At 43.9% G+C, this 27,765-nt stretch overlaps 1 non-coding gene across 1 annotated transcript; it reads left to right on the plus strand.

The window, feature by feature from the left end:
• The first annotated feature begins 15,662 nt into the window (after window positions 1–15,662).
• Window positions 15,663–15,746, plus strand: TRNAG-GCC (transfer RNA glycine (anticodon GCC)). The gene is given in 2 exon segments: window positions 15,663–15,698; window positions 15,712–15,746. It is a non-coding gene; the product is annotated as a tRNA-Gly (tRNA).
• Window positions 15,747–27,765: the final 12,019 nt, after the last annotated feature.

Raw genomic sequence — 27,765 nt, forward strand, 5'->3', positions numbered from 1 at the left:
TCACCACAAGACACACCAACAAGTGAGTGTCATTTCTGCTTTAGTTCAGTCACTCTATTCTTCCTGGAGCTATTAGTAATGCTCTGCTCTTCTGTAGCAGCATATTGGATACCTTCCAATCTGGGGAGCTCATCTTCTGGTGTCATATCGTTTTGTGTTTTCATACTGTTTACAGTGTTATCAAGGTAAGGATATTGAAATGGGTTGCCATTTCTTCCTCCAGTGGGCCATGTTTTCTCAGAACTCTTCACTATGACTTGTCCATCTTGGTGGGGGGCAGGGGGACTGCATGGCATGGCTCATGATTTTATCATGTTTTGCAAGCCTCTTTGCCACGACAAGGCTGTGATCCATGAAGGGGAGTTACTCATGAAATAAGCTTCAATTCATTGATGGTTCTTTTTGCCGAAGTCCTAAAATTGCTGTTACTTTGAGGAAATTACAGAAACTGACTAGGATAGTTGCCCTACATATCTTGAGCCTTAATTTTCACAAAGCAGTGTAAGCTCTAATGTGTAATCAGATCAAAAGGTGGCTTCACCACAGGAGGGATGAAGCCCAGAAATGCTCAATGCTACCAAAAGTATCACTTACCAGGACCTTTTAGGGCATAGGCCAAGAACAGTCATATATATTGTTGACCGCCTTTGTGTTCTGTTCCTAAGAAAGGCAGTGAGAGCCACAGTCAATCCAGCAGCTTGCTTGTGTGTTGTTCCATCAAAGGGTGCTGACAGCCCTGTTTGAGCAGACTTGCTGTGGCCTCAGACGGACCAAGAATAATCGGAAGCTAATTTACCGTGGAAAGCTTAATGATATTTGAAAGCACAGATGAGCGATCGGGAGATAGCAAGAGGAATATTCAGGCAGGCAAACAGGCATAGCGTCGGGGACAAACACAGCTTGTTTCCCTCATGAGCTGCAGCAAGCCCCCAGCCACTCTATCAGGCAAAGTTGCTGCACCTGAATCCTTTATAAATGATTGATGCTATTTTTTTAAAAACTATATAAATGATTGATGCTATTTTTTTTTAAACTGAGTTCATCTTAATTGAACATGCATATGGAAAAGGAATAATGTACTATGGGGCAACAGGAATGCTTTATTCTCTCCTCCTTTTGTGGATCAAGTTTGGTCTTTGGCTTTTACAAATGTGTTCAAAGGCTGTCCTGTCTGCATTTAAAATTCATAGATTCGTAGGCTTAGAGAGGCCTTAAAAGCTGGTCTGGTAGAGATATAAGGTTCTTGCTGCTTACTTATTTGTTATCCAAATTCAAGGTAGTGGGGGGCAGGTCTTGAACTGCTTAAGGCTGTACTGGTGGCCAGCAGAATGGAGACCAGATCCTAGACATTCGATCCTTCCTCCGTCTTTGTGGATTCTTCTTCACAACTACCCCATCTGGATCCATTCACTCTGATCCAGAACCTTCTCCTCCTTCTCTGTTTGCTTGGGTACCGTATCTCAGCACGGGAGAAAAGTGAAACCAACATTTGGTGTTTCATCTTGCAGCTCCTCTCATCAGCTTCTCTGCAGCACCACTCTGCCCCACACTTCTCTTACCTCATGGAAAGCAAACTGGAGACAAGGCTCCCCTTCATCCTGCCAGCCCTGCCTTCTCCTTGGGTCTATCGCAGGAAGTCCAGATCTGAGTTCCTGAGAGATTTTACACTGTGTGAGTTCTGTTTTTCCGCTAATCAGAAGCTAAGATCCTCAGTAAGTGTTGGTTGCTGTAGTAGTCTGCTCCGTGGGGCCGCACTGCAAGTGGTTGAGAGCCGGGGGCTCTGAGTTTGGCCTGTCTGGGTTCAGCTCTGGGTTCTCCTCCCTCATAACTGATAAGCTGTTTCATCTCTCTTGTCTAAGTTCCCTTATCTGTAGGGAATAATAATACTGCCTTGTGGAGTTACTGAGAGCATCAAATGAACATGCTTGTGAAATCTTGTCCAAATACATGGCACCTATGTGCTCAATAATCTTTTTTATTATGAAGTAGGTACACAGTGAATTGTGTGGGCTGTAACAAATCCCAGCATCCATACACAAGACGTGAAACCAGAAAACAAGGTTTCTTGTTTACTAAATGTTGGGATTGGAAGGAAAGGTGGGTGAGGGCGGTGGTGAATGCAAGAGTGAGATTCCACCTCAAATGAGCTCAGCCACATCCATGGGCCTGTTGTCAGACATCACCATTCAGCCAGTGCCCCCAAGATCTCCTGGAGGAGATTTGTGACCCACAAAGGGGACACATGAAAACACTGGCCCAAAAATACACAAAAGTCTCTAAAGGGTCAGGACCAATCCACTGGGACACAGTCCACCACAGGGGAAAGTCAGGGACTTTTATGCAACACTTGGTTTATCTTCCATCCAGGTTAAACTGAGAGTCTTGCAACCAGGAATGGCTTCCTGAAAATGGCACATTTCACTTCCCCCCATCCTTGTCCATGAAATCATTCTTCCAAGTGTAATATTGGGAAGTGGGTGGAGAAGAGGAATCTCATCTGAACTTCCCTAACAGGAGAGAGGAAGGATAATGTTTGCTTAACATTAGATGAAACAAACTTATCAAGGACATCAGGGCAAACTGCCATGTAATGATGCAATATTATGAGTCACATTTAAGTTTCTTTACTACTTCCATTGAATTATTATAAGAAATGAAAGAAAACAAAAATCATCTTTAACTACCTTGTCTGGGCAAATGATGGGTTCAGCACTCCCATAAAAGTTGCCTTAACTTTCACCCCATCAACCAACAAAAATTCATTTTGTACGTTGCTGTTGTTTAGTCACTAAACTGTGTCTGACTCTCATGGACTGTAGCCTGCCAAGCTCCTCTGTCCATGGGATTTCTCAGGCAGGAATACTGGAGTTGGTTGCCATTTCTTTCTCCAGGTAATCTTCCTGACCCAGGGATAGAATCGGTGTCTTCTGCACTGGCAGGTAGATTCTTTACCACCAAGCCACCAGGGAAGCCTGAATTTTTCTCTTGTTATGGAAAGCAAGATGACATCACCAAGCTCTGCCTCCTGGAATATATGTGTTCAGACTTTTCTAACATTAACGCTAGCTAATAGCCACAGCAGGAAAGAACAAAAGACAAATAGTTTATTTGCCCTCTTTATACTTCTAATTCTCAGGCTAATATTTAAAACTACCAATCTATTTTTATCACAAGCCTTTTGAATCTGAAAAAATGTATTTTCTAGTGGTACATCAGAGTCCTACAATCAAGGTGATAGATTATTTTCAAGTGGTAATAATATTGCTGATAATAATAGGCTTTAATTTGACAAATAATTGGCTTTGCCTCCAGAAATGGATAATAAACCACCACACCAAAAGGCAGAATTGTTCTTTTTTCCCCTGAAGTGCTTATTAGGGACATTTCTTGAATCATATGCAACAATGTACAAATCAGTGAGTTTAGTATTCCCTCAAGAGACAGTTTCAATTTTTGAAAATCATGCTGAATTTGCCTACCAAACTAGTGATTCAAAAATCAAAATTATTTTCTTTAATTGTAGAGCCTGGGAGTTCTACTCAAGACCAATCTCTTTTCTACCTTTAATATCCTTTATCCACCTAATTTCTAGCCTCATTTCTCACATTTCTGCCCCCTTCTATTTCCCACTTTGCAATCTTAGGCATTTTGGAGGGCGGGGGGGGGGGGGGGGGGGGTCCCTAGGCCATGTGATTTCACTTCCACTGTGAGGTCCCTGCAGCCACTCTCTCCTCCTGACCACGAGCTTCCTCCACAGACCCCTCCTAGGCAGTGAAGTCTCCCCTTCGCCTCTAGACCAGAGCAGCAGTCCTGATTTTATGCCTTTGTGTGTGTGTGTTAGTTGCTCAGTCATGTCTGGCTCTGAGACCCTGTGGACTATAGCCCGACAGGCCCCTCTGTCCATCGGATTCTCCAGGCAAAAATACTGGAGTGGACAGCCATTCCCCTCTCCAGGGGATCTTCCTGACCCAGGAATTAAAACTGGGCTTCTCAATAAAAATTATTAAATGAGACTTGTAGTTGCCAAGGGGGAGAGGAGGAAAGAAATGGGAGGTTGAGATTAGCAGATGCAAGCTATTATATACAGGATGAATAAGCATCAAGGTCATGCTGCATAGCACAGAGGACTATATTCAGTATCCTATGACAAACTTTTAGGATTTGAAATAGCTCAACTGGAATTCCATCACCTCCACTAGTTTTGTTTGTAGTGATGCTTCCTAAGGCCCACTTGACTTCTCATTCTAGGATGTCTGGCTATAGGTGAGTGAGCACATCATCGTGGTTATCTGGGTCATGAAGACCTTTTTTGTACACTTCTGTGTACTCTTGCCACCTCTTCTTAATATCTTCTCCTTCTGTTAGGTCCATACCATTTCTGTCCTTAATTGTGCCCATCTTTGCATGAAATGTTCCCTTGGTATCTCTGATTCTCTTGAGCAGATCTCTAGTCTTTCCCATTCTATTGTTTTCCTCTATTTCTTTGCACTGATTACTGAGGAAGGCCTTCTTATCTCTCCTTGCTATTCTTTGGAACTCTGCATTCAGATGGGTATATCTTTCCTTTTCTCTTTTGCCTTTCACTTCTCTTCTTTTCTCAGCTATTTGTAAGGCCTCCTCAGACAGACATTTTGCCTTTTTGCATTTCTTTGTCTTGGGGATGGTCTTGATCACTGCTTCCTGTATAATGTCACAAATCTCTGTCCATAGTTCTTCAGGCCCTCTATCTATCAGATCTAATCCCTTGAATCTGTTTGTCATTTCCACTGTATAATCATAAGGTATTTCATTTAGGTCATACCTGAATTGGTCTTGTGGTTTTCCCTTCTTTCTTCAACTTAAGTCTGAAATTGGCAATAAGTTCATGATCTGAGCCAGAGTCCACTCCCGGTCTTGTTTTTGCTAACTGTATAGAGCTTCTCCATCTTTGGCTGCAAATGATATAATCAATCTGATTTTGGTACTGACCATCTTGTGATTCCATGTGTAGAGTCTTCTCTTGTGTTGTTGGAAGAGGGTGTTTGCTATGACCAGTGCATTCTCTTGGCAAAACTCTGTTAGCCTTTACCCTGCATCATTTTGTACACAAAAAACAAATTTGTCTGTTATTCCAGGTATCTCTTGACTACCTACTTTTGCATTCCAGTCCCCTATGATAAAAAGGACATCTTTTTTGGGTGTTAGTTCTAGAAAGTCTTGTAGGTCTTCATAGAACTGTTCAACTTCAGCTTTTTTAGCATTACTGGTTGGGGCATAGACTTGGATTAATGTCATATTGAATGGTTTGCCTTGGAAACGAACAGAGATCATTCTGTCATTTTTGAGATTGCATCCAAGTACTGCATTTTGGACTCTTGTTGACTATGATGGCTACTCCATTTCTTCTAAGGGATTCTTGCCCACAATAGTAGATAAAATGGTCATCTGAGTTAAATTCACCCATTCCGGTCCATTTTAGTTCACTGATTCATAACATGTCAATGTTCACTCTTGCCATCTCCTGTTTGACCACTTCAAATTCATGGACCTAACATTCCAGGTTTCTATGCAATATTGCTCTTTATAGCATCAGAATTTACTTCCATCACCAGTCACATCCACAACTGGGTGTTGTTTTTGCTTTGGCTCCATCTCTTCATTCTTTCTGGAGTTATTTATCCTCTCTTCTCTAGTAGCATATTAGGCACCTACTGGCCTGGGGAGTTCATCTTTAAGTGTCCTATCTTTTTGCCTTTTCATACTGTTCATTGGATTCACAAGGTAAGAATACTGAAGTGGCTTGCCATTCCCTTCTGCAGTGGACCACATTTTGTCATAACTCTCCACCATGACCTGTCCATCTTGGGTGGCCCTACAGTGCATGGCTCTTGGTTTCATTGAATTAGACAAGGATGTGGTCCATGTGATCAGTTTGATTAGTTTTCTGTGATTGTGGTTTTCATTCTGTCTGCCCTCTGATAGATAAGGATAAGAGGCTTATGGAAACTTCCTGATGGGAGAGACTGACTGTGGGGGAAACTGGGTCTTGTTCTGATGGGCAGGGCCATGCTCAGTAAATCTTTAATCCAATTTTCTGTTGATGGGCGGGGCTGTGTTCCCTCCTTGTTGTTTGGCCTGAGGCCAAACTATGGTGGAGGTAATGAAGATAATGGTGGCCTCCTTCAAAAGGTCCCATGCCCACACTGCTACACTCAGTGTCCCTGACCCTGCAGCAGGCCACCACCCGACCCATGCCTCTGCCAAAGACTCCTGGACACTCACAGGCAAGTCTGGGTCAGTCTCTTGTGGGGGTCATTGTTCCTTTCTCCTGGGTCCTGGTGTGCACAGGGTTTTGTTTGTACCTTCCAAGAGTCTGTTTCCCCAGTCCTGTGTAAGTTCTATGGTAGGGTTAATGGTGACCTCCTCAAGAGGGCTTATGCCATACCCAGGTCTGCTGCACCCAGAGCCCCTGCTCCTGTGGCAGATCACTGCTGACTCATACCTCTGCGGTGGACACTCAAACACCCGAAGGCCGGTCTGGCTCAGTCTCTGTGGGGTTTCCTGGTGTGCACAAGGTTTTGTTTGAGCCCTCTGAGCATCTCTGGCAGGTATGGGGTTTGATTCTAAATGCAATTTTGCCCCTCCTACCATCTTGCTGGGGCTTCTCCTTTGCCCTTGGACATGGGATATCTTTTTGGTGGCATCCAACATTCTTCAGTCAACAGTTGTTCGGCAGTGAGTTGTAATTTTGGAGTTCTCACAGAAGATGAGCTCACATCCTTCTACTCTGCCATCTTCTAGGGGAATAATGAAAAAGGTCAGTTTTCATTCCTATCCCAAAGAAAGGTAATGCCAAAGAATGTTCAAACTACCACCCAACTGCACTCATTTCATACACTAGCAAAGTAATGCTCAAAATTCTCCAAGCCAGGCTTCAATAGTACATGAACTTCCAGATGCTCAAGCTGGATGTAGAAAAGGCAGAGGAACCAGAGATCAAATTGCCAACATCTGCTGGATCATCAAAACAGCAAGAAGACTTCCAGAAAAACATATACTTCTGCTTTATTGACTAGGCCAAAGCCTTTGACTGTGTGGGTCACAACAAACTGTGGAAAATTCTTCAAGAGATGGGAATACCAGACCACCTTACCTGCCTCCTGAGAAATCTGTATACAGGTCATGAAACAACAGTTAGAACTGGACATGGAACAACAGATTGGTTACAAATCAGGAAAGGAGTACACCAAGGCTGTATATTGTCACCCTGCTTGTTTAACTTATATTCAGTGTACATCATGAGAAACGCTGGGCTGGAAGAAGCAGAAGTGAAATCAAGATTGCTGGGAGAAATATCAATAACCTCAGACACGCAGATGACATCACCCTTATGGCAAAAAGTGAAGAAGAACTAAAGAGCCTCTTCATGAAAGTAAAAGAAGAGAGTGAAAAATTTGGCTTAAAATTCAACATTAAGAAACCTAAGATCATCCAGTCCCATCACTTCACAGCAAACAGATGGGGAAACAATGGAAATAATGAGAGACTTTATTTTGGGGGCTCCAAAATCACTGCAGATGGTGATTGAAACCATGAAATTAAAAGATGTTTGCTCCTTGGAAGAAAAGTTATGACCAACTTAGACAGCATATTAAAAAGCAGAGACATTACTTGGCCAACAAAGGTCCGTCTAGTCAAAGTTTTTTTTTTCCAGTGGTCATGTGTGGATGTGAGAGGTGGACCATAAAAAAAAGCCGAGTGCTGAAGAATTGATGCTTTTTAACTGTGGTGCCAGAGGAGACTCTTGAGAGTCCCTTGGGCTGCAAGGAAGTCCAATCAGTCCATCCTAAAGGAAATCAGTCCTAAATATTCATTGGAAGGACTGATGCTGAAGCTGAAACTCCAATACTTTGGCCATCTCATGTGAAGAGTTGACTCATTGGAAAAGACCCTGATGCTATAAAAGATTGAAGGCAGCAGGAAAGGGGGACGATGAAGGTTGAGGTTGTTGGATGGTATCACCGACTCAATGGACATGAGTTTGATTAAGCTCCAGTATTTGGTGACTGTCAGGGAAGCCTGGCATGCTGCAGTCCATGGGGTCGCAAAGAGTCAAAGATGAATGAGCGACTGAACTGAACTGATGATAAACTTTGATTGAAAAGAATATGAAAAAGAATGTATATGTATGTGTATAACTGAGTCATTTTGCTGTACAGAGAAAGGAGTACAACACTGTAAATTGAAAAAAATATTTTTTCAAGTTTTGGAAAAGTCATTAGTAGTCTAGCATTTTCTCAGAGAGAAAGACAACCAACGCCATTTTAGCTATACCTTCCTTATCAAAAAATGAATAGTCTATAAAAGAATGTCTACTAAGCCCTTTGAAGTGATACATCATGTACACCCTGCCTCATTCCCTTGCTCAATATATCTTTGTTTGATGAGGTATATTTGGTGGAGCCATGGGGTCAGGACCCCGCGGCTTTCAGCGCAGGGCATTAGCGCTTCAAGCAGAGCTAATGAGTCAGCTGTTGTGTAGGGTGCTCCCTCCTGTGGTGTCCTACCACGATACAGCATATCCCTCGCAGATGTGGGGAGCAGGATTGGTATAGACGATCTGGGCACCAAGATTCTGGGGCTTTTAGTCCAAAATTCGACAGAGTCCCTAGGAAAAGAGACTGTATCCTGCCCTCAACAAATATCCATTCAACCCCAGGGCTCCTGAAGCTGCTTTCACAAGTAGTAAAAGTTGTCAGCCCATGATCCATCATTTTTGGGAGGCCTGTCTCCTCACAAAGCTGAATGCATGAAAATCCTCCATTAAGCTTACCCCCCCACACACACATACACAAAGTCCTCCCGTCTCTTAAAATAGCTGTACTCCTCTGTATGGTTTTATCCTACCGCAAAATAAGACTAACACCCACGAATCTTAAAGGAGTATTTCTAAAGTACCATGAGTCATAAGAGTGAGAAATTATGTATACATGTTATTACAGAAATGTCGAAAATGATTAAGAAGGGATTCATTTCAGCATCAAAAATCTTTACAGCTTTCCAACATCATGGAAAAGTTAGCAGATATAAAATACTTTATGACATTTCTCAGAAAATAAAAGAGAGGAATATAAATTTCAAAGAAATAAGAAAGTGTCACCAAGAAAAATGTAGAGCAAAAGATTTAAAATAGAACTCCTGAAACTGAAAAACAAACCCTTTGTGGGCCTTGGTAACCGTAATGATGATATTTAAGATGATTAATAATAGAGTCAGCACTCAGAGAGCGTGCTTACCAAGCAAGGCATTCAGGGATTATGCCACCCATTAGTGCAGGCAGAATTTGAATGCTTCTTTTAAAATGGAAAGCCATATAGGAAAATCAATCCTGTGTCTTGTCAAGACAATTGTCCTCTCTTTTCATTTGTAGTTTTGTTTATTGTAAACAATGCAGAAATGAAGCGGCACACTGTTAAATTTTGTTTTCATTTTTCTTTGTTGAATGTGCTATCTCTTTTCGGTGAATACATGATTTAGTTCAAACCTTCACCTAGACAAATTTTATAAAGTATGCTTTTTGAAATACACAGTTTTGGTTCCTTACATGTTTGTATCAAATACTTTGATAACATTCTTATAAAATTTAGTCATGTGTTTGAAATTCCAACCTACAGTACAAATGAGCCATTAAACCATGGGCTGTCTGCTCCTATTTATCTGATAGGGCAAAATCATCATCAATCACAGGGAATCATTTGTTTTCTTGAAACAAGTTATACAAGTAAGAATATTCCATTGCAGCATGACTCAAGTCACATTGAATTTAGCATCCCCAAGCCTAGGATGCAGGTTTTTGGTCATGATCTCTGGTGACCTCAGCCTGCAGAGACGTGAAGCAGGGCTTTGGTTCCCAGCCAGAGAATCGGTGGAAAATGAATTTCCACAAAGATGGAAAGTAGTAAGCCAAAAGAGTACAAAACGGGTGGATAAACACATGGGCAGATTCTAGACTAGTCTCACCCTCGTGGCAGCTTAAATGACTTCTATGGGGCATTTCCTTTGGCCAATAATTTTGATTTGCCTGGTTCACAGTCCATATTTGGTTTATCTCAGGGTCCTCCCTTGTGAGTCAAGATGAATTCCACCAAAGAGGCTCATGAGTAGTGAGCATCAGTTAGCATCACTCCACTTTGACTACCATGGAGACTTTTTGTGCATGTGCGGTCAGGGAAGTGTCCTGATTTTGAAAATGGTCTCTTATCTTCTATCTGGGCAAGGGCCAGCCTCCTCTCTCAATTGGCCTGCTATCAATATTTTGGAGTTTCAGTCCACAGGGGATGATTTTCCAATCACTTTACCCTGGCAAGGAAGAGGGGCATCCACCTCTTGCCTCAGTCAGGTTCCTACTTTGTATTCAAGTTAAAGATCCTCCCATCTGGTCATAATCAAGCTCCCCTTAAATAGGGAATGACCTTGATTTTCAGGCTAAGGGCTGGCCTGTCTTCCTGGGCAAGTCTCTCTATTTATCCCGGTGAAAGGTTCTTGAAGAACTCATTCATCGTTTGGAGTTCTTGGACGTAGAGGAAAAGAGCCTTTAAAAGGCTAAAAGGAAATCCTTCAGCCTAAAGTGTATTGACACAAGATGATAACTCAAATATACGAGAGGAAATGAAGAGCCAGAAAGGTAAATATGTAGGTAAACAGTAAACACTTGACAAGCATATTCCCGCAGCATGCAGGATCTTAGTTCTCAGCTCAGGGACCAAACCCACGTCCCCTGCATTGGAAGCTCAAAGTTTTAACCACTGGATTGCCAAGGAAGTCCCCTTCCCTTAACTTTTTACACACAGATTGTATAAAGTAATAATTATTAACACTGTGTTGTCAGATTTCTAATCAGAAATGTAACATATAATGATATAACAATTATAGTATCAGAATAATTGGAGAAGGCAATGGCACCCCACTCCAGTGTTCTTGCCTGGAGAATCCCCAAGACGGGGGAGCCTGGTGGGCTGCCATCTATGGGGTCGCACAGAGTCGGACACGACTGAAGCGACTTAGCAGCAACAGCAGCAGCAGTATTAGAATAATGAGATAAAGAAGAGGAGAGGAACAGAGCTACATTGGAGCAAAGTTTCTGTGTTTTACGAAAATTGAGTTAGTCTTAATCTATAGGAGATCGTGATAAATTAAGATACATTTTATAACTCCTAGAGAAACCATTGAGGGAATCACTTTTTTAAAAAAGTTTAGCAAATCAACAAAGGAATTAAAACAGTACTTCGAAAATATTTTTCTTAACAAAAAAGAAGGCGGTAAAAGAAGAGAGGAATAAATGGGCAATTGAACAGAAATTGTTGGAGATTTCAATAACCAAGATTCAATAACTGATAGAGCTACTTTATAAAAAATCAGCAGGGATACAGAAGAGTTAAACAGCACTACCAACCAACTCAAACTATATTTCAATAAAGTTGTGAGGTTTTAAATGGCTAATAAATAATATGAAAAAGAAAAATAAGTGGCTCTGTTTGGCTGAAAATGTTTGATCTCATTATAAAGAGAAAATGCAAATTAAAAGTGTATTTGAGATACAGTTTTACAGCTCAGTTTTGCTAAGATTAAAGTTTGTAACTTTAACTTTAAAGTTTGTACTGAGTGATAAGTACACAGGCAGTAGGCAGCCTTATTTATGGCTGGGAGCAATATTGATCTGGTGTCTCCTTCATGGGAAGTGGTTTGGCTTTATCTATCAAAATTTAAAATTACATGTTCCTTGACTCACTAATTACATCCTACTCCCACTAATGCCAAATAATGAATTTACATTCCATTTGCTACAAGCAAAAGACTGCAAACAATCCAAAAGCCCATCATCCACAGTAGACTAAGATAAACTATGGCATAACCAATGAGTAGAAGCTAACGTATTTGTAAAACTACGCAGCTCTATAAGAGGTATTTGGAAAAGATCTGCAATCTCTAGTGCCCAAAAGTAAAAGCAGGACAGTGTGTATAGAGTAAGCTGCCATTTGTGAAATAGGAGTAAGTACAGGATTATGCAGTAAAAGCATTAACGATATGTTCTATACTGGTGTTCAAGGAAAGAAGATGAGTTCCTTAAAAACAGGGAAATAATAAAACTTCATTTTCGCAGTCTATTCTTTTGTACTTTTGAAATTTTGTATCATGTGCAAAATATCAAAAGCAATAACAGCATGATAATTATCTTTACCAAGGGGCTTTGAATAAGCTTAAAAGGGATTTCAAGGGAGTACTGGGCCCATGCTAAATGGGATAGAATATTTCCTTTCTGATTATTAATCTAAAACATTGAGACACTCATTAATATCCTGGTTTACAAGTCCTTGCTTGTCACTATAGCAACAGCTACAAATTTGGACTTTAAAATCCTTCTATTTGGGAGAAATTTCTATTTAAGTACTAGAAAAGTTATTTAATTCAAGCTTAACTTTTTGTATGGTGGAATTATTTTTTGAAAAATCAAACATTCCATTTTAAGTTAACTTTTTTAAATTGAGGGTTTATTTTCCTATAATCCACGGTTGTAAAAAAATAATTTCAGAATATTATTTCAGACTGTTGGAAGTTTAGAGGATAATTATGCTAAAAACTAAAAAAAAAAGAAAAAAGCTTCTTTGACACACACTTTGACAGCAGAAATCATTTATTCCTGCTCTCATAGAGTTAATGGTAATTCAGCATCCTTGAAGCAAGGTTTCCCCTGGATGGTCTCATATAGATACATGTTCCTTATCAAACCTCGTTACACCAAATATTTTAAGTCTCTTAAGCTTGTTTTTGGTAGCCCTTTTTTTTCTGCCTGGGATTTTTTTTTTTTTTTTTTTTTTACTTTGGTGTCAGTGTTGTTTTCTGTTAATTTTATTATGTCTCCTCAAAACCTGAAAATTTCCAGTTAACAAAACTTCCAAAGTCGAAGCACCAAGGAGCTGAAGACTGTCAGAGAAAATAAAATATCAAAACCTACACAGTAGACAGGATGGAAAGCTCATCTCACCATCTCTCCCAGGCTTTTTCTACTAAAGAAGCTCCACACCAACTCCTAAAGACCTAAGACTAACACTTGACTTCAGACCCTAACGGTTTTCTCTTTTAAATACAACCAAATTGACTTAGAATTTTTTTTTCCCCATGCCATTTAGCAAACATTAGTTGAGGGACTATATATCAGAGATAGTCTGCTTAGCATTAAAGAGAGGAAAACAAGTCAGTCCCAGTCCCAACCTGCCAGGAGCTCAGAGTCCAAGTGAGGAGACGGCCAGGCACACACATAATTATGATAAAATATGTAAAGTAGAGTGCACTGTGAAGAAGGAGCTGATTCTGAGACAGGCTGGGACCTGGGACCCGAGATTCTCAGCTGTAACAGCGGTCAGAAAACATACGAATGAACTTTCTGGCCAGCTCAATTTTTTTTTTTCATTTATTTTTATTAGTTGGAGGCTAATTACTTTACAATACTGTAGTGGGTTTTGTCATACATTGACATGAATCAGCCATGGAGTTACATGTATTCCCCATCCCAATCCTCCCTCCCACCTCCCTCCCTACCCGATCCCTCCAGGTCTTCCCAGTGCGCCAGGCCCGAGCACTTGTCTCATGCATCCAACCTGAAGCCAGCCCAATTTTAAAAAGTGAGTTGAAATTTGTTAGGTGCTCAGCGCAGAGAAGTGCTTCTGGCAGCAGGCAGGGGGCTGAACCAGTATGCTGTATTAAGGGAAATACCTAACAGTGAGACTTGAAAGAAAAAAACCCTGAGGGGTGGTGCTTGCAATGGCAGGGATGGAGAAGAAGTTAACCCCCTACCCCCCGCCAGTCTACCTTCCCAGTTTCTCCTCACTTAACTCGGAATCTGTGTTACAAACCCATTAGAATTTCATGGGACTTGGGAAAATTCGAATATTATATTTATAGGTAGCTTGCAGACTATAAATTAACCTACAAACATGCCTTACAGAGTGGTTTGCAGTGGGTAAAGTGTGGAAGTAACCTAGATGCTCACTGTTTTGAGTCTGATTAAATAAATTATGATAGTTCCATAATATGTAACAGCATGAAACTATTTTAAAAACTAAGGTAGTAACAAGTGCTGCAATGAACATTGGGATACATGTGTCTCTTTCAGTTATGGTTTTCTCAGGGTATATGCTAAATAGTGGGATTGCTGGGTCATATGGTAGTTCTGTTTCTAGATTTTTAAGGAATCTCCATACTGTGCTCCATAGTGGCTGTGTGTGCCAAGTCACTTCAGTCGTGTCCGACTCTTTGCGATCCTATCGACTGTAACCTGCCAGGCTCCTCTGTCCATGGGAATCTCCAGGCAAAATACTGGAGTGGGTTGCCGTGAACTCCTCCAGGGGATCTTCCTGACCAGGGATCAAACCTGTGTTTCCTGCAGCTCCTGCATTGCAGGCAGATTCTTTACTGCTGAGCCTCCGGGGAAACCCAATGTGGCTGTATCATTACCCTATGTAAAATAGATAGCAAGTGGGAATTGGCGGTGTGACAAAGGGGACTCAACCCAGTGACAACCTGGAGGGGTGGGATGGGAAAGGAGATGGGAGGAGTTTCAGGAGGGAGGGGACTTATGTATACCCGTGGCTGATTCATGTTGACGGGTGGCAGCAAACAACACAATATGGTAAAGCAATTAGGCTCAGATTAAAAAAAAAAAAAATCAGGGAAAAAAAAAAACTAAGGTGATGTTACATGTACTAAAATGGATTCACTCCAGGACATAAACATTTAATGAAATGACAAAAAACTAGGGCTGACATGTATACTGCTCTTTGTAGGGGATTTTTAAATGTGATGCATACATTACTAGAATGTTGTTGTTCAGACCTATTACACATATAACGGTTATCAGTTTTTAAAAACTGATCAGACTGCTCAGGAAGACATTCTCTTCCCTCTTCCCTCTTTCATCTGTGGAAATAAACAAGTTGATACTAAGCCGGACGGTTAGACAGTTGGAGCAGGGACAAGCATTCATATGCAACCGTAGAGTTTCCCTGCAGAATTAAACATGGTCAACAAAAACACCACGTATAATGCTTTAGCTGGGCTTCCCTGGTGGCTCAGCAATAAACAGGAGATGTGGGTTTGATCTCTGGGTCAGAAAGATACCTTGGAGATGGACACAGCAACTCACTCCAGTAACCTTGCCTGGAAAATCCTACGGACAAAGGAGCCTGGCAGGCTACACAGTCCACAGGGTCATAAAGAGTCGGACACAGCTTAGCGACTAAACAACACTTCAGCGAGAGTGTTTTACCAGCATACTGTTCTTTTGAACCACAAATAAAATCTTATTTTTCTTTCTTTGGGCATATATACAATTGTTGTGATTTCAGAGGCAGAGGCTTGGGGACTGTTGAGCTGGTCAACTGCATGTCTTCTGGAACACAAGGACTCTGTCTGCCAAGCCTTAGAGTCTGACATCAAGGTAGCAAGCTGTTCTGTTCAACAACAGCCTGGTGCTATAAGGAGCAAAAAGAAAAGTGTGGATGTTTTATAGATGCCCCTGCGCTATGGATGTGGTTGTGTTACAGTTGGTTTGCCCTGGACGGTGTCATTTTGAAATTTATGCTGGCAATGAAACTAACATTTGCTCTCTCCTCATGTACCTAAGGGCTTCCCAAGTGGCTTAGTGGTAAAGAACCTGCCTGCCAATGCAGGATCTCCTGCAGGAGACACAGGTTCAATCCCTGGCTTGGGAAGATCCCCTAGAGAAGGAAATGGCAACCCACTCCAGTATTCTTGCCTGGGAAATCCCATGGACAGAGGAGCTTGGAGGGCTACAGTTCACGGGATCAAGAAAGAGCTCAGCACGACTGAGTGTCTAACACTTTCACTTTCACGTACCTAACAGTTTCAGTTCACTATATTTTTTTTTCCCAGCCTCATAGCTTGCAGGATCCTATTTTCCCAACTGGCAGTGGAACCCAGGCCCACTGCAGTGGAAGCACGGAGTCCTAGCCACTGGACCACAGAGAAGTCCCTGAGATATATTTCAGTCATTGTGTGCGCCTTCCATGACTAGAACACATCCCTCACGTCCTGGTTTAAGAAGAGAAAACTGGACTCCATTTTAACCGACTTCTGTACACTAGCACAAAATAAAAGGAAAGAAAAGGGAAGGTATTTTAAATCTGGAAGCATTTGGGGTTCGCAGATGACCAAAGCAATAGGACACATCCCCATTTTACTCATAACAAAGAATCCCGCAAAGAAGGGCCTGGGAGACGGTTTTCCTCCCTCCCCACACTCTGCAGAAATCAGGGGAGGCCGAACTATTTCTCTGGATTCACTGGAAGTGGGGATATTTAACGATGACAAATTAAGAAGCCCAGTGCCTCACCGGCTGCTGTCCATTCGGACCACAACGTGCTGCCCAGAAGCGGTGATGCTGACCTGCCCACTGAGCCTGCAGCCCCCGTGGCCTCCGAACCTCAGCCTCCGCTGCTGGCTCCTTCTCAGCCTCCAGTCTGACCCCGAGACGTGCTAAGTCACCTCAGGCATGTCTGACTGTTTGCGACCTGATGGACTGGAGGCCGCCAGGCTCCTCTGTCCATGGGATTTCCCAGGCAAGAATACTGGAGTGGGTTGCCATTTCCTCCTCCAGGGGATCTTCCTGACCCAGGGATCAAACTCAAATATTTTCTGTCTTCTGCATTGGCAGGCAGGTTCTTTACACTAGCACCACCTGGGAAGCCCCCAAAGACACCTTTGAGGTTAAAAAACTAAGTTTACAAAGCTGGAGTCCTTGGCCACACAAATTCTAGATTATTACGACTAGAACTGAAAGGCCTTTCCTGCCCACCTGTGTGGCCTGTGGTGATCTGATGAGAAATCAGAGCTGGGGCTTCCCTTCTCCCAGCACCTGCGATGTGTCCTCCAGGGGAACTGTGTCAGAACGGAGGTTTCCCAAGCCAAAAATACATGACCAGCTTTCCAAAATAGCAGCCACAAAGCATTCCGTCTGACTCACCTGGGACAAACACACTCCCCTGTAATTCTTCCCTGTCCTTTGTTCACACACAGAAATCCATTCTTTCGATCACATTTCTAAGCCTGGAAACAGGCTGCTTGCCTGATAATGTTAAAGGGACACCTTGAGAGGTTACCTAGCACACACGGGCAAGCGGTTCCAAGATCACGTAGCAAGGATTCTCTAGCCAGAGCATCCATCTGCATTCATTCCCCTCCATTTGTAATCAGCCTCCTGTCAGCCAGTGTCCACACTCACCGCATCATGGAGCCACAGAGACATGACCATGGTCTGTTTCTCCAAGGGAAGATCTCTGTAAGTGACAGACATGTGCACACACAGATCTGAAAGGCAGGAGAAGCTCAAGTTCTTCTAGACCATACAGAATCTGATACAAATTCTCCACTGCCCTTATAAATGGTGCATTGCTGTGCTAAAAATAGCTGTTTGGGATGATGAATGTTACTTGTCATGAACCAACTCAAGAGGCTCCGGTTCATTCTGGACCATATTCAAGACATCCAACACCCCCATTTACCCCTTTAATGTAGATCAAAAATCTAGGTTGTCTTCTGTGCTTCTAACCAACTGGCTACACAGCTCAAACTTCCTCAATCCCCTCCCGACGATCTACTACTTTGCTAGAGTGGCTCACAGAACTCAGGACCAGTTTACTAGATCCCAGATTGATTACAAAAGGACGTAACCAGGAATGGCCAGATGGAAGAGATGCAAAGGGTAAGATTTGTGGGAAGGGGGCCCAGGCTTCCATGCTCTGGGCACCAGCACTCTGGCAGCATGCCCACACGTTTACCAAAAGAAACACTCCAGAGAGGGGGAGGCGGGTTCAGCAGGGAGGGGACATACAAATACCTATGATAGATTCTTGTTGATGGATGGCAGAAATCAACACGATATTCCAAAGCAATTATCCTTCTATTAAAAATAAACAAGAAAAAAAAGTAAGAAATTCTCCATATCTGTCCTTTTGGGTGTTATGAAGGCTTCATTTGCAGGCATGATTGATTAATCATTGGCCATTGGTGACTGAACTCAATCTAGGGGTGGGACTGACAGTTTCAGCTCTCTAATCCTGGTGGGTTTCCCTGACAACCAGCCCCTCCACCCTTTGGTTACCTCAGGGCTTTACAAAAGTCACCTCTTTAACATAACAAAAGGCAACTTTACCATTCACAGCATTTAAGAAACTCCACGTATTGCTCAGCCATCTGAAAGAATGAAACCATGCCATCTGAGACATTGCTGTCACGCCAGCAACAGAGACGTGCCTGGCGTGTGTGCTCAACCGTGTCTACCTCTGTGACCCCACGGTCTACAGCCCACCAGGCTTCCCTGTCCATGGGATTCTCCAGGCAAGAGCACCGCAGTGGGTAGCCATGTTCTGTTCCAGGGGATCTTCCTGATCCAGGGATGGAACCCTGTCTATACAGGAGAAATGGGTTCAATCCCTGGTCCGGGAAGACCCCACAGTTCGTGGAGCAACTAAGCCCATGCATCACAACTGCTGAGCCTGTGCTCTAGAGCCCAGGAACCACAACTACTGAAGCTCACTCACCCGAGAGCACGTGCTCCACAGCAAGAGAAACTGCTGCAAAGAGAAGCCTGCACACCACACCCAGAGAGTAGCCCCCCGCTCAGGGCAACTAGAGAAACCCCGCACGCAACAACAAAGACTCAGCACAATCAAAGACAATAAATAAACAAACACATTTTAAGAAAGAAGATATATATATATATAAAAGCTGAGTCACGCTGTTGTACTGAAGAAATAAACACAACATTGTAAATCAACTATACTTCAATAAATTTTTTTTAAAGAAATTCCAAGAGATCTGTGCTGGGATGGCAATAAAAACCAAATATTTATTTCTTACTATAAACCACAACATCACATGCACTGTTGACATTGTGGCTGGATAATTCTTTGTTGCAGTGGGCTATCTTGTGCATTGTAATATGTTTAGTAACATTCCTAGCCTGTATCCACCTAACCCCCTTTATGACAAACAAAAATGTCTCCAGATATTGCCAGAGGTCCCCTCAAGAGCACAATCACCCTCAGTTGAGACCACTTATCTAAAGGACCAGAGTAGAAGATTTAGGGAGGCCTGCAGAACCACAGAGGTTGACACTAGGACCTAAGGCAGGCTGGTTGAGGTTCAGGGACAACTCTAGTCTCTAGAAAAGATGTGGGATGTATATCCATCAGGATTCCAATGTTGAAAATGGCCTCATCCACAGTGGCTTCAGCAATAAAAGATTATCTGTTAGAGTAGGACCTAAAAAGTCCAGAGCGGAGCTAACTTCAGGCATGTCAGTGACGCATCAGTGTCTGGGAACCATTGACCAAAACCGCCTGCCTCGATAGGCATGATGAGGACCATCTGCATGAGTTGTCTCACAACAGGAGGCCTGGACAAGGAACACGGTGCTGCTCCCGAAAACTAACTGGGAGAATCTGAGAGGGACCAAAAGCAGGGAGAAGATGCCAGCTCATAAAATGTCTTGTCAATCTCCCAGAATCCTCTGCACTGGAGTCCATCTTGGCTGAGGGATATACTTGCCAGCAGGGAGGACCCTGAGTCAGAACAAACATGGACCAAGCAAGATGACAGGCAAGAGACAACCAGGAAGCTAACCCCATTACCATGAACCCGAGACTTGGAGCCACGTGGCGGAGCAGCCCTCCTGGGTTCCTTCACCCGGCTGCTCTCTACCCGGGCGCCCTTTCCCAGTAAATTCTCTTGCTTTGTCATCACATGTGTCTCCCTGGACAATTAATTTCTGAGTGTCAGACAAGAGCCCACTCTCGGACTCTGGAAGGGGTCCCCCTTCCTGCAACATCAGAACTCAGTTTCTCTCCACTGCTGCTCTCTGCTTTCCTGTATTATATGGCCCCTTCTCATGGTGGCAAAGCCCCACTGCTCCAGGTCTCATCCCACCGCTCAGAAATCAACTCCGACATGAAGAGAGCTTCTCTTTCTCAATATTCTAGGTTAAAAAAAAATGTATGCTTATGGCTCATTCACCTTGATATTTGGCAGAAACCAGCACAGTTCTGTAAAGCAATTATCCTTCAATTAAAAAATAATTTTTAAAAACAATATCACAATTGGTTCTCTTTGGACCATTGTGTCTCATCTCAGACCGATCAAAGTTAGGAAACTGATGAGTTGTGGAACATGCCAAGTGATCAGCTTTGAGTCACATGTCTCTCCTAGATTTGGAGTTTCACCCAAGGTACCTAGATTATCACTGGAGGTTGGAATGGCTCCCAAAAGAAACTCTCAAGATGCTAATACCAGAAAGGGATGCTAGACCGGTGCAACAGAGTAAGTTAGCAGTTCGAGTCTAGAAAAACCAAGGCACTAGACCAGAAATCAAAGGGCGGGCTCTTGTTCTGGTATAAATACAGAGACCCAGTGCTGGCCTCCGGGCATACGCTGCTTAGATGGAATCCTATTTATAACTGTTTTCTCTCAAACTTTCCTTCCCAGATCTGTGAGCATTTATTAAACATGAAGAGTTTTATGCATTCAAATAACAGCGTTTAATCTTTCCCCCTGCCTGGTTCTATTTGCATACCTTTGCCTTCATTCTGCCCTTTCTGAAGATCCCCTGGGGTAAATTCAGACTTGGACCGGCTCCTTCTTGCTTGATTACAGACAATTTCTGTTTTCTGCTGCTCACACTGATGGATGGTGACCCAGTGGGGTCTGCTAACTGCCAGGTTGAGGACAGGGAGGCAGATTTATAATATCTTGGCCAGACAGTGGGAGGAGCATATTTCTTCCTGACTTAGCTAGTAAGCAACTGATGCCCAGAAAAGAAAAAAGAAAAAGAAGTGTTACTCAGTTATGTCTGACTCTCTGGGTCCCCAAGGACTGTAGCCTGCCAGGCTCCTCTTTCCATGGCATTCTCTAGGTAAGAACACTGGAGTGGGTTGCCATTCCCTTCTCCAGAGGAGCTTCCCAACCCAGGGATCGAACCTGGGTCTCCTGCATTGCTGGGAAATTCTTTACAGTCTGAGCCTCTAATTTATGTCCAGAAACAGAACTCTTTTCATGATTTCTGCCTTCATCTTCACACTGCAGTCTCCCTGTGTGCATGTCTGTGCCCAGTGTCCACAGATTCTCTTTCGATAAGGACATCAGTCACATTGGATTAGGGTCCATCCTCCAGCATGACTGCCTCTTACTGATTACATCTGCAATGACCCTCTATCTAATCAAGGATGAAGTTTTCAAAGTACGGTCTCCCCAGTGAGACCACAGGTGCGATTTTCACTGGTTTAAACGCTGAATCCTTTCACAAAGTCTTTCTGAGGGTCTCGTCACATCCACCGCAGGTGACGCCCTGTCCAGGACATGAGAAGAGCAGCCACGTGTCCCTTATAAACCCGCAGCCTTCTGATCTCACCACGTGAGAAACTGCAGGGGCCCCCGTGAAAACGCAGACGCTGGCCTGTTCTCACAGGTTTGCAGCTGTTTGGCCTAAAGCGAAAGCTCCTTGAGGACAGAAACGTTTGTTCACCGAAGACGGCAGTGTCGGCAGAGGAACGCGCCCTCGCCGACCACCATCCGCATCAGTGCCTGCTGGCCCAGGGTGCGTCTGCTCTGCGAACAGCAGCCTTGGGTTCCCAGCGTCTGGGACAGACCTGAAAGGGATGCTTTCAGTGTATGCATCCCTAAATGATGACAAGAGAGCTGTTCCTTTACAAGCATAAGAATATTCAGTGGATTGGAATGCCATCCAGGTTGCTTCTCATTCAGAACCTGGTAACAAGCCTGCACTTCTGCTGTGATAATTTTCTGGTTTGGAGGCCTCTTCCACTCTGCAAGCTTGCCAACACATCACATAAAGCTCTGTCCTGCTCTTTTCTGTACTAAGGCACTGCATGGCAGTGTCCTGCAAAGACCAGATCTGCAGAGTCTCGTTTTGAATCTTTGTTTTGACTCTCACATGTCTGTGATCTGAAACGTATTTCACATCTATTTTCTCGTCTCTGAAATGTGGGCATGGCTCTTAAACAGCATTGTGCTGAAGTATACCTGTGAGTCCATGTGGTGTTAGGCAAAATGGGAGCTCTACCCACAGTGGCAGTTGAATTCTTTCAGGATTTCTGTACACCACTTGAAATGATCCTTGGTTTCTGTGTTAGTGACCATATAATATTTTTTTCACTATCATCTTTACAGACGGAGAAGGCGACAGCACCCCACTCCAGTACTCTCACCTGGAAAATCCCATCGGTGGAGGAATCTGGTGGGCTGCAGTCCATGGGGTCACGAAGAGTTGGACATGACTGAGCGACTTCCCTTTCACTTTTCACTTTCATGCATTGGAGAAGGAAATGGCAAACTCCAGTGTTCTTGCCTGGAGAATCCCAGGGATGGCAGAGCCTGGTGGGCTGCCATCTATGGGGTCGCACAGAGTCGGACACAACTGAAGTGACTTAGCAGCAGCAGCAGCATCTTTACAGAGGCTTTCCCCTTCTAATCCTCAAGGCAAAATGCTAGCCACCTGCTTTACTTATTAACCCAGAAAAAAATTAACCTCTCTGCTTGGTCTGCAGCCAGTACACAAGAGCACTCTTCCAGGCCCAGGATGGCTCTGACTTAGACCACTTAGTGATGCTCCGCGGGTAACACTATTAGCATCCCACCAGAAAGAGCACACCGGAGACATGACAGCCGTCCCAAGCCTGAGGCCGTGTTGGCTATGGAATTGTTTGCTGTGAGGATAACAGTCAATTAAACACACACACGCCTCAGGGGGTAAAACAGATGCTTTTGTGAAAATAACCTTCACTAGGAATTGAGCTCTATTTGATACAAAGCATCGCTTACTACTGGGCGAAAACACATTTGCTGAGACCTGTTCACCCTAGTTTCCTTTTCTCCCGTCTTCATTACTCCCAGATTGCTTGTTCAGAGGATGCTATCATCTGCCCAGCTGAAGGAAACAGAATCAGCTCATAAGCACATCTCTGGTAACAGAGACTGGGGCCAAAGCAATGGCTCTTGAGGGACTCTTTGCATATTTCCTTACTGCATACTCAGAGTCCTTAGCATCTGATTATGGGGCTTGTTTCCTGGCTGGTCAGTCTCATCTTTAATGTGTATGTTCTGCTTTAAGCTTGTCCCTTGGGGTTTGAGCCTCTGTCAAGTAGCTCCTCTTGGGAAATTTCTAAGCGACTCATTCCTTTAGTAAACCTAGGAGGAAGAGTTTCCGCTTGAAGTTGACGATACATGTATAAATGAGCCACACAGGAACACAACACCGGATACTACAGCTGATGGAAGTGCACGAGCTGTAAGCCCCGGGGCAGCAGGGAAGCAGCACATCTCACCAGAAACTGAGCCTTCTGAGCAGGTCCCTCCCCCGTGCTCCAACAGTCAGCCTGCCACCGGGAAAAACAGGGGAGAGCCGTGACCTCAGGTGTCCTACCCAGCCAGATGTGACCCTCAGGTGCAGGGTTCCAGCTGTGGTAGGGGAGCTGGCTAAGAAAACAGGGGGCAGGGTCTCAAGGATTCTGCTGCTCAATGAAGCAGAAAGAACCATCACGCAGGGTCAAAGGGTTGACTACATATTTCTTCACTCCTCTAGATCTTGGTTTCAAGGTTGTCACAAACGATTCCTCAAATGTGAAAGGGGTTTACGGCCGTTCATTCATGAGGACTCCAGGGTAATTCTCTGACAGGTCCAGGAGACAAGAGACGGAGCTGTGGAAATCACCTCCTGCACCCCCAACCCCCACCTGGATTCACACCATGGCCAGTCTCTGATGGCGTGATCGTTATTCCTGTTATTCTTGTTCTTGCTCTTATTTTTAAGGAATAAGAATTTGTTTTCTGCTTTCTTGCTGTGAAATAACAGCTCCTTGCATTGTATTTCTTAAGCACAAAATTAAATGGATGGAGGGTTTGCAACAAAGAATTTTCTTTTTTTTTGTAAATTACATGTTTAGGAAATCTGTAGGTAGGCTAAGAGGATAACAAATTCTGAGGCTAATTCACAGGAAGGCATGATCCTTAAATTGACCACAGCTGAACCTCTACAGGACTCATTTTATAAACAGAATAAATCTCAGATAATACAATGAAGGGCTCAGAACTATCTGTCAGGATGCTTGATGGAGACATGCAACCTCCTGGCTCTAATTACAACTGGGGAAGCAGGTACCAACAGGATTTACAGAGAGCAAGACACCTCCCATGTACCAATAGGACCTGTTTCTTTTCTCTCCAGTCCAGAATGGAAATAAATCCGACATCATACTGCTTCTTTTTAACGTCAGTAAATTCTCAAGTGCTGCCCATAAGGCCCCAAACATCATCACAGGCTCAATTAAAGTCCAAAAGGAGAGTTTTTGAATGGGTCAACCCACCATAAAATTTCTTCATTACTTTTATTTGGGTTCCCACAGAAACAAATTATTTGGGGGCAGACCCGCAGAGACTAGGACTCCAGGATAGAAAGTTTACTTGGGACACAAAGAAAACACCAGAAGGGGAGTAGGAATGATGGGGTGGGGGGAAGGTGGAGGGAAGAGAAGGTGGCCAAGAAGAGTTAAGGAGCAAGGCACCAGAGGGGCGACTGGAGCTCACCCTTGTGGAGACTCCGGGAAACAGTACAATGTTCACACCAAAGCACGTTCCCATGTTAATGTTCTGGGCTGAATTATATCCCCAAAGAAATGTTGAAGTCCAAACCCTCAGGACCTGAGACTGTGATCTTATCTGGGAATAGCATCATTGCAGATGGAATTAATTACATGGAGATGTGGTCCCATGAGAACAGAGCGGGCCATTCATCCAATAGAGCAGGTGTCATTTCAAGAAGATGATGGGAAGACACTGGGAAGAACGCCTTGTGCAGATGGCGCAGAGATGGGAGTGACACAGCTGAACACCAAGGACTGCCAGTAACCAAGGTTTCTAGTTAGAGTCTCAGAGAGAGCATGGTCCTCATGAAAGCACCTTGATCTTGAACTTCTGGCCTCCAGAACTGTGAAAGAATACATTTCTGCTGTTCTGAGGCCCCCAGCGCACTGCATTTTGTTGGGGAAGCTCCTCGGACACTCTCTAAGGATCTGGGCTCCTGATCCACCGCCATCTGTCAGCGGTCAAGGACCGCTCTACCAATGGCTGAGGAAAGCCAGGCCCACAGTTCTTCTGGACTTTCAGACACAGACAGAGCAGCCTTTCTAGGCTCCAGCAGAGTCCTCAGTGTAGAGACACCCACACGGCCGCTGGGAGCACACGGACACAGTCTGAGAGGTCAGAGCTGGGCTCTACCTCCAGGCTGCCTACAAGATAGAGTCCACCTCTTTAGACGGCTCACAGAACAAGAGCGATTTGAGGTCTCAGCAGGACTCAGTGAGCTTGTTGGTCTGAAGACCGTGGGGGGCAACTGCCTCTGGAAGCCACACCGTGTGGGGCCCCCTACTGACAGCCAGCAGGGAAAAGGAAAACAAGATTCTGCCAACAACCCAAGGAGCTTGGATGTAGATTTTTCCCCCAAGCCTCCAGAGACATGCCAGCTAGCCAACACCTTGACACTGGCTTCTTGAGGACTTTTCAGGCCTCCAAGTGTTGGTGAGGTTTGCCATGCAGCACAGCTCACTGAAACAAGCCCTTATGCCCTTGTTCACACAGGAACACTTGCCCAGATTAAGTGTGTAGCATGCACTGTCTCTAGCTTCACCACAACCTTGAAGTCAGTCCTGCAGACTTATCCCATTTCACAGATAAGGAAACTGAGTTTCACAGAGGTTGAGTAACTCATATATATCTACCACTAATGTTCCTGTTATCTCTACTCTTGCCTTTTAATGATAAAAAACAACAGTTGAGCGTCTGAGTTTTTAAGGTCATTTCCCAAAGATTTCGGCCCAGACACTGACAAGAGCTGGGCTTCCTGCCCTCTTAGGAAGGCACGCGTCACTGCTGCAAGGCTTCCATATGTATGTGCCCAGAGGCCTGCTGACTGCTCCAGGAAAGCGGCGGGGAGCAGAGGCCCTCTAGGGCAGCAAGGGTCCACCTACACTCACCATATGTCAAGTGGGGACAGGTCAGCATTTGTCTAAGAGGTAAGCATTCTCAAAGTTGTCACCTGGGAGCATATGGCCCTTGGGATAGAAGAAAATGCCCCACTAACATGCCAGGTGTTCAATACCATTTGCCAAAAAATATATGTTATTTATGACAGCTTTTTAATTTCTGGAGGAAAGTAGAGAGAGAGTTTTTCCTGAAGCAACTTCCTAGAACCACTCAGTTATACTCAATAAGCTGCAGCTACTATATACAGAGAAAATGTATAGCCAAACAACAGGGAGATTGTGCCATGCTCTTAAAAATATGGCCCCAGATTATCATCTAGTCTATTAAATATCATTCATAGGACCAAACTGAGAAATAGGCAAGAGATCAGAAGAATCACTTCACAAAAGCAGAAATCCAAGTGTCCCATAGACATATGAAAAGACATTCAACTTCATTAGGGCGTCAGAGAAATGTAAACTAAAACTCCAAAGAGATGCACGCCATTGACAATCCACCAAAATGGCTAAAATGAGAAAGACATTTTACGTTGATGTTGTAACTCAATTGCTGACATGTATGGGGCCTGACTGGAAATGTCAAATATTGCTGATGGAAGGAGTATAAATTGGTCTTTTAGGATAGTCTTGAGTAGCATGTACCCAATTTGAATGTACTTTTACTATAGTGAAGTGAAGTCGCTCAGCCGTGTCCGACTCTTTGCAACCCCAAGGACTGTAGTCCACCAGACTCCTCCGTCCATGGGATTATGCAGGCAAGAATACTGGAGTGGGTTGCCATTTCCTTCTCCAGGGGATCGTCCCAACCCAGGGATTGAACCCTGGTCTCCCTCTTTGTAGACAGATGCTTTTACCATCTGAGCCACGAGGGAAGTCCAACTTTTACTATGTGACGTAACAATTTCACTGTCTGGTATGCCCAGCAGAAATGTGTGCTCACAAACTGACACGCAAAAGAGTGTTAATATATACCTGGGTCATAATGTGGTGCTTGAAAACTAACCTACAACATAGGAGACCCAGTCAGTAGTACCAGGCTTCTCTCCCTCTGAGACACCTTCTCTGGGATATCATCTACCCAGAGCCCCCAGTGTGAGTCTGGCCTGTAGGGATTAGAAGAGTGGCTCCATTTATTAGCTGTGTGGCTTCAGACACATCATTTAAGCATCAGTTTTCCTGTCTGAAATGGAGGTCATCGCTGATTTCATGAGAGCTCATCATGTTAACACAGACACAGCTAGAACAGTGCCCAGCACACAGGAAACGCTGCCTCAGTGGGACCCCTACCAAGCTCTCTCCATAGTTACACACCAGTATGCAGCCTTTCTGGGTGGCTCTAGTAGTAAAGAACCCACCTGCCAATGCAGGAGCCACAGGAGATGCAGGTTCAATCCCTCGGTCGGGAAGAGCCCCTGAAGGAGGAAATGGCAACTCACTCCAGTATTCTTGCCTGGAGAATCCCATGGACAGAGGAGCCTGGAGGGCTGTAGTCCATGGGGTCGCAAGGAGTCGGTCATGACTGAAGCGACTTAGCACACACATGTACATGCACTGGCATATTTCAGGTAGCCTCAGGACAATTCAGCTTGGGGTGAACTTCCTATAAGTGCTTCAGTCAATGGACAGGTAAGCATCAGTGATACTGCTAAAATTAATATTATTA

The sequence above is a fragment of the Odocoileus virginianus genome, chromosome 32 (assembly GCF_023699985.2).
Source record: "Odocoileus virginianus isolate 20LAN1187 ecotype Illinois chromosome 32, Ovbor_1.2, whole genome shotgun sequence".
Lineage (NCBI taxonomy): Eukaryota > Metazoa > Chordata > Mammalia > Artiodactyla > Cervidae > Odocoileus > Odocoileus virginianus.